Source organism: Lepidochelys kempii, chromosome 7 (assembly GCF_965140265.1).
Source record: "Lepidochelys kempii isolate rLepKem1 chromosome 7, rLepKem1.hap2, whole genome shotgun sequence".
Classification (NCBI taxonomy): Eukaryota; Metazoa; Chordata; order Testudines; family Cheloniidae; genus Lepidochelys; species Lepidochelys kempii.
This window is the reverse complement of record NC_133262.1, coordinates 33771984-33785686: the sequence shown is the minus strand read 5'-3', so window position 1 is coordinate 33785686 and position 13703 is coordinate 33771984. Positions and strand designations below refer to the sequence as shown.

General features: G+C 55.1%; 1 non-coding gene and 1 pseudogene across 1 annotated transcript; both read left to right on the top strand.

Annotated features, from left to right (window-relative positions):
• Positions 1-1838: 1838 nt before the first annotated feature.
• LOC140915409 (U2 spliceosomal RNA) lies at positions 1839-1931 on the top strand (annotated as a pseudogene).
• A 5129-nt stretch (positions 1932-7060) lies between these two features.
• Positions 7061-7252, top strand: LOC140915406 (U2 spliceosomal RNA). Its single transcript, XR_012160148.1, has one exon. It is a non-coding gene; the product is annotated as a U2 spliceosomal RNA (small nuclear RNA).
• The last annotated feature ends 6451 nt before the right edge of the window (positions 7253-13703 follow it).

Below are 13703 nucleotides of genomic sequence, written 5' to 3'. Positions count from 1 at the left end.
GCACGCTGGGGCTGGGGCTGTGTGCGGGGTGCAGAAGTCAGGGCAGGGGGCTGGGGGCATGTGAGGAGGGTGCAGGAGTCAGGACGGGGGGGCTGGGTATGTGTGCAGGGCGCTGGAGTCAGGGCTGGGGTCGTGGGGGGGTGCAGGGGTCAGAGCAGAGGGCTCACGGCAGGGGGCTGGAGGGGGTATGCCCTGATTCCAACCCCCCTTCCCCAAGGCCCAGTCCCCGACTCTTCTCCGCCTCCTCCCCGGAGCAGGGAGCGCGCTGCGGCTCCCCCTCCCTGGCAAGGGCCATCCGCTGATCGGGGGCCTGGAGGGAGGGGAGGCGGGGCGGGAAGCCAGCCCGCGGGGGGAAGAGGGGAGCTTGCCTGCCCTGCCGCAGCAGCCGGCAGGACCAAGCTTGTTCGCCCTGCCGCGGCAGGGGACTGGGGTGGGGGGCGGAAAAGAGCGGGCCGGGGCGGGCAGGAGTTTTAAGGGCAGGCTCCTGCCTGCCGGGTCCCGGCCGCCCGCCGCTCAGCCCGCTGCCCGCACGTGGGTTTATTGGGCTGGCGCCCTAAAGTTGACGCGGTCCACAAGCTTGTCTTGGGTTAGGGCTTTTTAACCTGGTGCATCTGCTGCGCATGTGCGGTAATCAGCTGCCGACTTGATTTTTTTTCCAGGCAACAAAACCAAAGTTCTCTTTCTTGCGCACGTCAGCTAATGTGACACCGTGTCAGACACGACCGTGTTTGCAAAGTGCGGAGGCAGGTTAAGAGAATGACAACCTGATTCGAGTGCCCCCGAGACCTTTCCACTGAGCGGCACTAGCTGTGCGGGCGGGCGCGCGTCTCCCACCGCCCCCGCGCTGGCCACACCGGTGCTTCTGTCTGGGAAACGTATGTCGGGGGGTCGGTGTTTTTTTCACACACCTGACCAACAAACGTTTTACTGACGTAGCCTCAGTGAAATGCAACCCAAACTCTGTTTCAATTACTTTTATGTGGAGTACTAAAATACTGGTTTTGCTTATTTATTTATTCCTTGAGTGCCTGGGAGCCCCAGTGAGGGAGGAGGCCCCCATGGTTCCAACACAGAACAAAAAGACACAGAGGGCTTACCTACAGATCCGGTCTGACCCTCCCTCAGTAATAGCCTGCCTGTTATCTGCAGAATGACCATCATCCCTCAGCTGTGCGGAGCGAAGAGCAATAATCTTGCAGCGCCTCCCATCCTGCCTTGTGCCCTTTACACCAAGACACAAACCTCTCTTTCGCTAAATTGTCTCTCTTCTGTGCTGGGACTACAGACTTGTTGGCGTCGGGTGTTCAGGCTCAGACACTTGAGCAGGGTAAATATCAGGGCTTAATTCGTGCCAGGGCTTCCCAGGGCTGAGCCCCAGGACATCTAGGCTTGGCAGTTGACAGTTCTGGCATTTCGGGGTTTGCTGCATCAACCATGAATGTAAAAAAAAAAATGGCTTGAGTCACGTGTGCTGCAGGGGGCGCAAGCAGGGCACCGAGTCTAAACTTGCAACGATAGGGTTAGCAACCCGATGTCGTCAGCACGTTGCAGCGAAGGGGCCGGCTTCATGCAAATAGAGAGTATCTTTCAGGCAGAGAAACGAGTGACAAGGCGACAGCTAACAAGCTGGAGGAATTTATTCGTTTTGAAGCTGAATTTTCAGGCAGGAGGCGGTTTGCTTTGACTGGTAAAAAGGGAGCGCTAAGGCAAAGGAAGTAGGATTAGATTTGAAGTGGTCAAAGAATTACTATGGCGTTAGTGGCGCTCAGCGGCATCTGTCACCGTCATCTAGAGAGCTGTAGGAATGGGAGGGCTGCATAATTGTTGAACGAAAAAGTATCGCTTCTCGGCCTTTTGGCTAAGATCAAGTGTAGTATCTGTTCTTATCAGTTTAATGTCTTTTATTTTGCTATAAACAGATCGCAACACATGTGCTGTAGATGGATTCCCCAGCTGCCCTCCTTGAGAAAATCGATGCTGCCCTGGAGGTATATGCTAGCGCTGCTGCTTTCAAAGAAAATCCTTCTCCTGCTACCGAGACATCGTCAGCTGCTCTGTGTACCACCGCTGCTGTTGCTCCACAGAAGGCCCCTCAAGCAGCGACTACAAAGAAAACCCTCGGTGCCTCCAGGACACTACAGACCAGCAGCACGAAAAGGAAGGCCGGCGACTGCCCGAAGGACCCCCTCCGAGATGCTGTTCCAGACAGATCCCGCACCCAGAGGCCAGCCTGTCGAGACATCACCGCCAGAAGGAACATCCCCGCCGCTCCCCAGCAGCGCCAGCCACCGAGGGCAAGCCCCCCCGCCTTACAGCAGCTGCTGACCAAGAGCCCCCCCGCTCTCCAGCAACACCAGCTGCCACTGAAGAGCCCCCCCACCCCGCCACTGCAAGAGGCTCTGAGGGCAAGCCCCCCCGCCTTACAGCAGCTGCTGACCAAGAGCCCCCCCGCTCTCCAGCAACACCAGCCGCCACCGGAGAGCCCCCCCACCCCGCCACTGCAAGAGGCTCCCAGGCAACCACCTCCCACCCCCGCAGCTGCCCAGGTCGTGGAGGGTGGCCCCACTCCTCTACACACCAGCAAGAGAGGAATCTCCGCCGATGGGACCAGCACCTCTCCAGAGACCACCCAGAGGGTCACCAGCATCTTACCAGATGCCTGCCCAGCCTCCGAAACTACCCAAAGAGTCAGCAGGCCCCTGCCAGATGCCCCCCCAGCCGGACCTCTCGACCCCACTCGCCCGCGCCGGGATGAACCAGCCAGCGATACTGCTGGTGCCACCGGCACCCCCCCGCTGCAAGGTAATGAGGACACCGTCTACCTGCAGTACCCCCTCGCGGCGGACGCGCTCATCTGCCCCATCTGCTTCCCTCCCCGAAGTTTCCACCTCCTTGGTGGAGTCACCAGGCACCTAAAGCGATGCCACAACAAGCAGGTCGCCTTCAGTTGTGCCCTCTGCAGCCTGCCCTTCGAGACACAGAAACAATGCAAGGCGCACCAAGTCACCTGCAGGAAGCGCTCCAAAGGAACCGCACGGCCTCCTGCCCCGGCTCCCAGCCCTGCCGCTGTGCGCCGCCCCACCACTCCTGAGCCGCAACAAAGAACAGCGATGGTGCAAGCTGCCGTCAAGAAGGCTGCCCCCGTCGCCAGACCAGCGCAACAGGGTGCTGCGATCGAGAAGGTGCCTGCTGCCGCGGGAAATGCCACCCAGGTCCTCGGCAGCAGGAGGCCCGTCTCACCTTCCCACGTCGCCAGGCAAATCTCCATACTGAGACGGCTCAGCACTACCTCGCCCCCGGCCCAGCACGTTCCCGTCCCCAGACGGATCAGTGCCCCCTCGCGCATAGCGGCTCGAGATCCTGTCGCCGGAAGAGCCAGAGCCACACCTCAGGCCACCCTGCGAACCCCAACCGCCGGAGGAGCCCGAGCCGCGCCTCAGTCTGCCCTGCAAACTCCAGCAGCCGAGGGAGCCAGTGCCCAGCCACAGGCCGCTCAGCAAGCTCCACGCACTACTGGAGAAACCAACCCCGCAGCCACAGAAAACCACCGGGCCCTCCTCACCAGACAGCCCAGCACGACCCCCGAGTCCATCCTGCGGGACGCTGCCAACAGCGGATCTCACGTTCCAGCAGCAGCCGCCCAAGCACCAGCCACCCCTAGGAGGACCAGCAACGTCCCGGCAATCCCCGAGCCGGACCGCGTCCCTCCGACCACTAGTAACGCCAGCATCCCGCCGGAGATTCCGCCCCAGCCCCCAACCGAAGGGAACGATGGCTCGCGGGATGGACGGCGGGTCGACTGTGCGGGTGACGAGTCTGCTTCAGACAAGGTCGAGGACCATGAGGGCCAGCAGCCGGTGGAGAGGGCTGCCACTCCGTGGCAGACTGCCTGGACCGCGGAGCTAAGAGGGACAGCTTCCTTCGACGACTTTGACCTCCTCGTAGACAGACTCACCCAAGAACTGTCTGCAGAAACCGCTCCCAGGAGACGTCCCACCCAGGAGAACGCCCCGCCTGCCCACAGACCGCCTGCTCCAAACCCCAACACCACCGCCAGGGGAACCAGAAGGAGAGGCGCCAACTGCCGCTACGATCCAGCAGCGGCTTCAAGGATCCAGAAGCTGTACCGGGCAAACCGCCCCAAAGCCATGAGAGAGATCCTCGACGGGCCCCCGCCCTACTGCACGATCCCACCCGAACGCCTCTACAGCTACTTCAAGGATGTATTCGACCACACAGCCCAGGACGGTGCGCTGCGCCCCGAGTGCCTCCGCCCCCTGCCCCGTGTCGACGAAGCGGGCGCCCTGGAAGCTGACTTCACGCCCAAGGAAGTGTTGGCCAGGCTCTCAAAAACAAAAAACACAGCTCCCGGGAAAGATGGCATCCGCTACAGTCTCCTGAAAAAGCGAGATCCCGGCTGCCTGGTCCTCGCCACGCTCTTCAACCAGTGCAAGCGTTTCTGCCGGACTCCCAGCTCCTGGAAAAAGGCCATGACGGTTCTGGTGTACAAAAAGGGTGAGCGCGATGACCCCAGCAATTGGAGGCCCATCTCCCTCTGCTCCACGATGTACAAGCTCTATGCCAGCTGCCTGGCGTCCAGGATCACGGAGTGGTCAGTGCGTGGGGGGGCCATCAGCTCCACCCAGAAAGGCTTCATGTCCTGCGAGGGCTGCTACGAACATAACTTTGTCCTCCAAACCATCATCGATACGACCAGAAGGGCGCGGAGGCAGGGTACGATAGCATGGCTGGACCTGGCCAACGCCTTTGGGTCCATGCCCCACCACCACATCTTTGCCACGCTCCAGGAGTTTGGGATGCCAGAGAACTTCCGCCGGGCGATCCGAGAGATGTACGAGGGATGCAGCACCACCATTCGCTCGGTCGAAGGAGAGACAGCCGAGATCCCGATCCGGTGCGGAGTCAAGCAGGGCTGCCCCCTCAGCCCCATCATCTTTAACCTCGCCATGGAGCCGCTGCTGCGAGCGATCTCCAAGGGCGCAGGCGGCTTCAACCTCCACGGCGAGAGGGTGAGTGTCCTGGCTTACGCGGATGACCTGGTCCTGACCGCAGACGACCCAGAGAACCTCCAGCGTATGCTAGATGCCACCAGTCGAGTTGCCGATTGGATGGGGCTCCGCTTCAATGCGAAGAAATGCGCATCCCTCCACATAGATGGCAGCAAAAGGGACTCCGTGCAGGGGACGGAATTCCAGATTCAGGGCGAGCCCGTCATCCCCCTGGCAGAGGGGCAGGCCTACCGACACCTCGGCACACCGACGGGTTTCCGTGTCCGCCAGACGCCCGAGGACACCATCCAAGAGATCCTACAGGATACCGCCAAGATCGACACCTCCCTGCTAGCACCGTGGCAAAAGATAAACGCCCTGAACACCTTCCTGATCCCCCGCATCTCGTTCGTCCTGAGGGGCTCCGCCGTGGCAAAGGTACCCCTCAACAAGGCGGACAAGGTCATCCGGCAGCTGGTGAAGAAGTGGTTATTCCTTCCCCAGAGAGCCAGCAACGAGCTGGTCTATATCACCCACAGGCATGGCGGTGCCAATGTCCCCCGCATGGGTGACCTGGGTGACATCGCAGTGATCACCCACGCCTTCCGCCTGCTGACGTGCCCCGACGCCACGGTAAAGAGCATCGCAGCGAAAGCCCTCCACGACGTAACGCAAAAGCGGATCGGTAGAGCCCCGTCCAGCCAAGACACCGCCAGCTTCCTGAGCGGTTCCCTGGACGGCGAATTCGGCCGAGATGGGGGCGACATCGCTTCGCTGTGGTCCCGCGCCCGCAACGCCACGCGCCGCCTGGGGAAACGCATCGGCTGCCGCTGGGAGTGGTGTGAGGAGCGCCAGGAGCTGGGTGTCCTGGTGCCACAGATCGGGTCCGAGGGCAACACCATCGTCACCCCGAGCGCCAGGGGCCTGCTGGAAAGGACCCTGAAGGCAGCCACCCACTCGCTGTACGTAGAAGCCCTGAAGCGCAAGCCGGACCAGGGAAAAGCCTTCGAACTGACCAGCAAGTGGGACGCCAGCAACCACTTCCTCGCCGGGGGCGGCTTCACCCGCTTCGCCGACTGGCGGTTCATCCACCGCGCCCGGCTCAACTGCGTCCCGCTCAACGGAGCCGTCCGCCACGGGAACCGAGACAAGCGTTGCAGGAAGTGCGGCTACTCCAACGAGACCCTGCCCCACGTCCTGTGCAGCTGCAAGCCCCACTCCAGAGCCTGGCAGCTGCGCCACAACGCCATCCAGAACCGCCTGGTGAAAGCCATCTCACCTAGCCTGGGGGAGGTCGCCGTGAACTGCGCCATCTCCGGTACCGACAGCCCGCTACGACCCGACGTGGTCGTCACCAACGAAACCCAGAAAAAGATCATCCTCGTCGACATTACGGTCCCTTTCGAGAACAGGACCCCGGCCTTCCGAGAAGCTCGAGCTCGGAAACTGGAAAAATACGCCCCTCTGGCCGACACCCTGAGAGCGAAGGGCTACGAGGTGCAGCTGGACGCCCTGATTGTCGGAGCCCTGGGCGCTTGGGACCCCTGCAACGAGCGTGTGCTGCGGACCTGCGGGATCGGTAGACGCTACGCACGACTCATGCGGCGCCTCATGGTCTCGGACACCATCCGATGGTCCAGGGACATCTATATCGAGCACATCACCGGCCACCGACAGTACCAGGAGGAGTGAGCCGGTACGACACTGTGCACACACTGTGGGAAAGAGACTGAGAGGCCTTCCCCATCGGACCGTATGAACTGGAACCGTAAACCCGCTGAACATTAAACCCCACCATATGAGGGTAGACCCATCCCCACCCCCGTATTCACTCACTATACCCAGCATACCGAACGTAGCTGTTGTGTGGATAACTTACCCCATATCTCGATGTCTGTACTCTGACCGGTTAAACTTTTCCCCCAGTCGGGGAATTTGCAGATTATTATGTGATCCTTGCTCCACCAGCTCCTAAATCGCATTTTGCACCCCTCGATAATCTGTACCTTATCCCCTGACGACCAGAAACTCCTATGCTTGAACTCTGTACCATTCCTTATTTCAACATTATCTCAAATAAAATTATTAAATCTGTTCTTATCAGTTTAATATCTGATACGTCCTCTATCTGAGGACTATATATTAAATGGATTTTTGAAACAGGGAGATGGAATAGGAGCTTGCTCCATCCACTCCACGCATCGACCTGGTATTGCAGTACCTCCAGGAACGGTGCACCTCCCCCCTGGGGAGACTATTGTGGTTGAAAAACAGACTCAGTTGAACTCTGCCCTGTAAACCGGTCTTCACAACAGTTTTATTCTCAAGCATTCAGTCTCTTGGCTTATTTATCAAAATTTCTGTTGTAATTTTGTGAGTCCAGAGAGGTGAGGTGTTACTAGAGAATTATTTCAAAAGCTGGGACTCTACTTTGCGCAGTGAGTACTTTCAACAGGAGGAGGCATGAATAAGGGTTTATCAGGGAGACACTTCTTTATATACATGTGACCTTCAATATTATATATATATAAAAAAATTGCATTATGATTATATAGACAGGTCCTATTCTTCTCCCCACCCAACAGACCCGGTCTATGTGTTTCGGTTTGTAAGCTCAAGTGAAGGCAGCAGGTGTGGTACTGCACCCAGGGGCCCCATCCTCTGTAACAGACGTTCAAAACACTCATATTTAACTTCTGGTTCCTACGATGTGGCTTGGGACAGGACACTTCAGGTGGCTGCCCCTTTCAAATGGCTCTGCAGAGCGAAGATTAAACTATTTACCTCCTCTCGGAGGAGTGCAGTGTTTGTGATGTGCTTTACAGCTGTGAAGGGCTCAGTGTTACTCTTCTGTGAAAGGTTTCAGAGGGGTAGCCCTGTGAGTCTGCATCAGCAAAACAAAGAGGAGTCAACGAGAAACTGCAGCGCCGGAATTAATTTGCAAACTTGACACCATCAAATTAGGCCTGAATAAAGACTGGGAGGGGCTGGGTCACTACAAGAAGTAATTTCCCCTCTGTTGATATTCACACCTGCTTGTCAACTGTTGGGAATTGGCCTCGTTAGCCCTGACTCCCCCCCACCCCCCCATCTTTTCATGGGCTGTATATTTATACCCGCCTACTGTATTTTTCACTCCTTGCATCTGATGAAGTGAGCCCAAATAAATGTTTTCGTCTCTAAGGTGCCACAAGGACTCCTCGTTGTTTCTTCTGGGAAAGGCTGGTTTGTGGCAATTGATTTATCCCAGGCAGGTGCTCACACTTACAGCGCTGCAGCTGGGCCCCTGAAGCATTTAGTGGAGAGGCTACCTGTGCCACTGAAAGAGCTTCTCCCGTCAGCATAGGTGCTTCCCCTCCCAGAGAAGCGGTAGCGCTCTCCCTAGTAGAAACCAGTCTACACGGGGGGGGGGTGAGCGGGGGGCTAGGTCGATATAATGCGTCGCTCAGGCAATGCATTTTATAGCAACATAGGCTGGAACCGTAGACCAGGGCTCAGGGGCTCGAGAGTTGTTTCCCCCTCCAGCTTTGAAATCAGGACCAGCAGGTGGCGCCAGAGCTCCATCGCCCCAACGGGGGAGGGAGGGAGAAAGAGAAAGCTGCCAAAATGAAGTGAGCTCTGGAGACTGAGCAGAGCTGGCTGTTGGGACCCACAAAACCTGCAGTCTAAAGGCTTGTCTACATGGGGGAATTGACTGGCCTCCTAGAAGCAGAGTAAGCACTGCGCTGTAGCTCTTCCAGTATAACCCCCGGACACCGTTCCAAATAAAAACAACTTTATTCCCAAAAATGACTACTCCGCTTCCAAAGCTATTCTGCTATGGCCATGGCAGGAACTATTCCCATGCAGACAAGCACCTAAAGCTGCAGGGCTCCCAAGTGACGGAGTTGATAGCTTTGGCATGTTCACTGGTGCCCCACTGGAAGAAACTGCTGAGGGCAGTGTTGTATTCTCCCTCTCTCCAGCCATCAGGCCTGCATGCCAACGTAGTCCAACACGTTACTTGGCTCCGTACAGGGGAAAATGGATGAAATTCTATGGCCTGCGTTACACAGGCGGTCAGATCAAATGATCCCATTGTCCCTGCTGCCCTTAAAATGTAGGAATCTATTGTTGCAGCTTTACCTAGTCTGAGAGGCAGCGAAAGGAAGGGAGGGAAAGGCAAAGGAACCTTTGAGATGACAGCCCCTCCCCAATAAATGGCACATTTTCCAATACTTAAATATCAAACTGGGAACCCCCAGAGTCTTAACAGTCTCGGTCTCTTCTTCACAGAGCTACAGCAGACCTGCCCCTCAGAAGCTCTTTGGATTCTAATTTCCCCAGTGACAGATTTATATTCAGAGCGCATGCCGCGCAGGAACAGGGATAAGCAGCTCTCCAGCACATCACACGATAAGGCAGTGGAAACGGAACCTGACTTCTCTTTTCTGTTATGGGGATCTTCTCCTGCATGCGCCACAGAAAGTCACAGGGTGGTAGATTCAGGAGATAGGAACAAACAACTGGAACACATGGCATTGTGCAAAATATGCACCTTTCCGGATGTACTGAGCTCTGCTCTGCCAGGGAGACGGAATAGGAGCTTGCTCCATCCACGCCACACATCGACCTGGTACTGCGGTACCTCCAGGAACGGCGTACGTCCCCTCCGGGAAACTACCAGTGAGGAACGGGGGGCGGGGGAGGAGAGAAAAAGAGGGAAAAAAAATTGAGCTGTGTGTTGGCTTAGGGTGTGGTGTCTCTCTTTGTAAGATGCAGAGCTGCGGTGGGGCACCAGCCTGTGATTTAGGAGATCTGGGTGCAGTTCCCTGCTCCACCACAGACTCCCTTTGTTACCTTCGGTAAGTCGCTTCGCTTCCCTGTGCCTCAGTTCCCCACCTGTAAAGAGGGAACAACAGCCAGGCCCTGCAGATTGCGAGGGGCTCAAATACTATTGTAATGGGGATCCACTAAGTACCAAAGACAGGAGCTAGATCCTGTTCCATCTCACGGAGCCGGACTGATACCAGATGACTGGTTGAAAAGCACTATTGATAAGGGAAGTATTCTCACACTTGCAGAGTCTGAAAGACCAGCATTGTTCCAAGCGCATATGTTAATTTTAGATTTCTGCATCTTCCCCTCCCAGAGTCAGTGGGGGCCAAGGAGCTCCGTGGCACCAAGGATTCAAGTTCTACAACAAAGACTACAGGCAGGAAAGAGGTAGGCGAGCAGAGTTACGGGGTTGGAGCCTTTATTAGTAGTAGTATTAATATTACTAGGACAGTAGCACCTGGGAACCCAGTTGAGGTTACGGATCCATTGTGTCAGGCACAGCTCAGACATAGCTTGAGAAGCAGCCTTTGCTCCACAGACCTTAGTCTGTTCCCCCGGCTCCTTTGAGCGGGGCAGGGGGACATAAAACTAGATATCAGACTTTTCCAGGTTAGAAAAATTAGGTGAGTAACACCTTCTGCACTTGGGGGGGATGGGAGGGAATGCTGTGGTGATCTTCCTGTATAGTTACGCAGGGCACCGGCACCCACCAGTCACTGATCTTTTACCTAAGAACAAAATAGTTCAGTTGTCCCCTAAACAGAACAACCCCTCTGAAACCCAAACATGTGGTCCCACTCCCACTTAGGTTCAGAGAACAACTAGAAGAGTCTTTATTGAGCTTTGCATGCAGTTGAGTGGCTTTCAAACATTCCTTGCTACCTGCTAATAACTTCTGAGAAGTGAAACCAGTCAGTCCACTGGCTTCTCTGCAGCCGAATAGCCACAGAGGGCTCTCAGGTCCCTTTCCTCCAAGCTGCTTCTTTGACTTTACACAAAAACAATACAAAGGAGTTCCCTGCAATTCCACTAGCCCTGTCTCCAACTGTGGCCAGTACCAGCTGTCGACAGAAAGGTGGGAGAAGCCCCAGAATGGGCAACGGTGGAATAAGTTGCCCACAGGTAAGTTTCTCCCCCTCCCCCCAACCCCATTACTCAGGTCTACACAGAAGTGTGTTCCATTTGATAACCTGCAGAAATGTCCCTCTGACCAACAAGAACACTCTCCTTACATTACAAATACACTCAAAGGCCTTGATCCTGCAAGGTGCCAAGAGCCCCACACACCGGATATTCTCTGAACTCCTTTCAGAGTAACAGCCGTGTTAGGCTGTATTCGCAAAAAGAAAAGGAGTACTTGTGGCCCCTTAGAGACTAACCAATTTATTTGAGCATGAGCTTTCGTGAGCTACAGCTCACTCACGAAAGCTCATGCTCAAATAAATTGGTTAGTCTCTAAGGTGCCACAAGAACTCCTTTTCTCTCTGAACTCCGAAACCCACTGGTGCCACCCCACCCACTCCCCTTTGGACAAGCAAGTACACACAGAGGACAGTGTTTGCCAACGCTCGGAACCCTACAGACAACTACAGAGAGGAAACCCACGGACCACCACACCTATCTTCACAGATCCGGAAATCACCCCAGAACACACCAAGCAATCTGTTGTCTACTGGCAGGCACTCAGATACCACAGAATATGCTCTGAGGAGACAGTCCGGGACAGGCACCTTAACACACGCAAAACCGCCTTCGCCAAAGGGGGACACCCCACCACAGAAGTACATCGCATCATGGAATGGGCCACCCAGATACACCAAGGAAACGTGCTTCAATACAGAAATAAAACCCCCACCGACCGCACACCCCTAGTGGTCACCTACTACACCCTACACTGCAACCCATATGGGGTAACAAACAACTAAAACCCATACTTGATAGAAACACCATCCTGAAAGAAATCTTTCCTGAACCCCCACTTCTGGCCTTCAAAACAACCCCTAATCTCTCCAAGCTCATCATCAGAAGCAAGCTCCCCACAGACCAGGACACACCAACTCACAGCAGCACCAGACGCAAAACCTGCAGACACATCTCCACTGCTACAATGATCAACACACTCCACAACACACCTTTCAAGATCCATGGGTCCTACACATGCCAATTCCAATCACAACATGTGGTTTACCTCATCCAGTGCACTAAATGCCCCAACAACAACTATGTGGGTGAAACCAGAGAATCACTATGCTCACAAATTAACAGGAAAATGAAAGGACAAGACCACCACATCATCTGTGGGTGAGCACTTCTCACAGAACAATCACTCTTGTATGTGATCTATCAGCCCTCATCCTCAAAGGAAACCTGCACAACATTTTCAAAAAGACGGGCCTGGGAGTTGAAATTCATAACTTTGCCAGACACTAAAAATCCTGGACCGAACAAAGATACTGGGTTGATGGTTTATTTACTACAATCTGTAAACCACTAACAGCCTCCCCCAACTGCTTTCTCCTCCGCCCCTTTACTTTCTTTCCTGTGACGGGAGGAGTGTTAACAGGCCACTTCACCTTGAAGGGGCCCTTGAAATGTGCTAACTACGCTAAACAATCTATTCCACCTTGTACTTAGCAAGCAGTGAAACTCCGAGGCTTTGTCTACTCTGGAACTTGTCTTTCTGGGGTGTTAACAAAACAAAAACAAAAAAACCCCACCAACGCTCAGGAAAAACAGAAGTTTAACTATGAAAAGCGCCCGTGTGAACAGCGGGGTGTGTGCAGGAGCTGCTGCTGCTGCTGCTCCTTGGGGGTGGAATTGCTGGGTCTGCGGGAGAGCTCTCTCCTGCAGACAAACAGCAGCTACGCTGAGCGCCTGTTGGTGCCACGGCTGCAGCGGATTTTTCACATCCCTGAGCAACGCAGTTATGCCGATGTAAGTCTGTAGCGTGCACCTGGCCCTACTCTTGTTTACTTTTGCCAATGCGAAATACACTGTTGGCACTAACCATTTATTCTTGGCACACTTCTCTCTGTCCGCCCCTCCCCCCAAAAAGGAAACCTAAATCACCCAAAGGGAAGGGCTAAAATTAGCCATAAATGAGACAGACACAGGAGCTTAACAAACAATAGACAGGTCCCACCAACTACAGCCAGAATAGTCCCCTTTCCACACATCTCTGTGGGCACTCACCAGGATCGTCGTCTTTCAGAGCTCCTGCCGCTACTCCCCTGCTGCCAAAGACTGAATTACCTCATCCCCATAGGGAGAATCCCAACTTAAATAATACCCCAGGCGCCTCCCCTTTCCCCACCAGCTCTTGGGAGGCCACAACAGCCAGAAAGTAGAGGTAGCAGGGACAGATCAGCTCATTTCCAGGACACCACCAATACAAGGAGGAACTGGGACCTATCTCCTTGGGTAGTTTATGCCTGTAGTTAAGCAGGACAGGTCTTGGCTGTGGATTTAAATCACACCCATGATCCATGTGCGACTGAAAAAACATGCACATGTATAAAAGTTAGCCCCCGGGGAGGCCCGGTGTAACTGCTGGCTTCATTTCAAGTGGGAGAAAAGGAAGGTCTAGTAGGTAGGGTACTGAACTGAGCCTGGGAAGTCATTGGTTCTATTCCTAACTCAACCACAGAGGCCCAGATCGGACCTCAAAGGTGTTTAGATGCTTAACTCCCACTGATTTCAATGCGAGTTAAGTGCCTAAATACCTTTAAGAATCTGGGCCAAGTTCCCTAGGTGACCCTGGGCTCGTCATTTAATTTCCCAGGGCCCCTATCAAGGAAGAACAACACTTCCCCACCTCACAAGCAGTGCAGCGATAGAATCACGAGGTGCACAGAGACTGCGGCGGCGGGGGCCGGA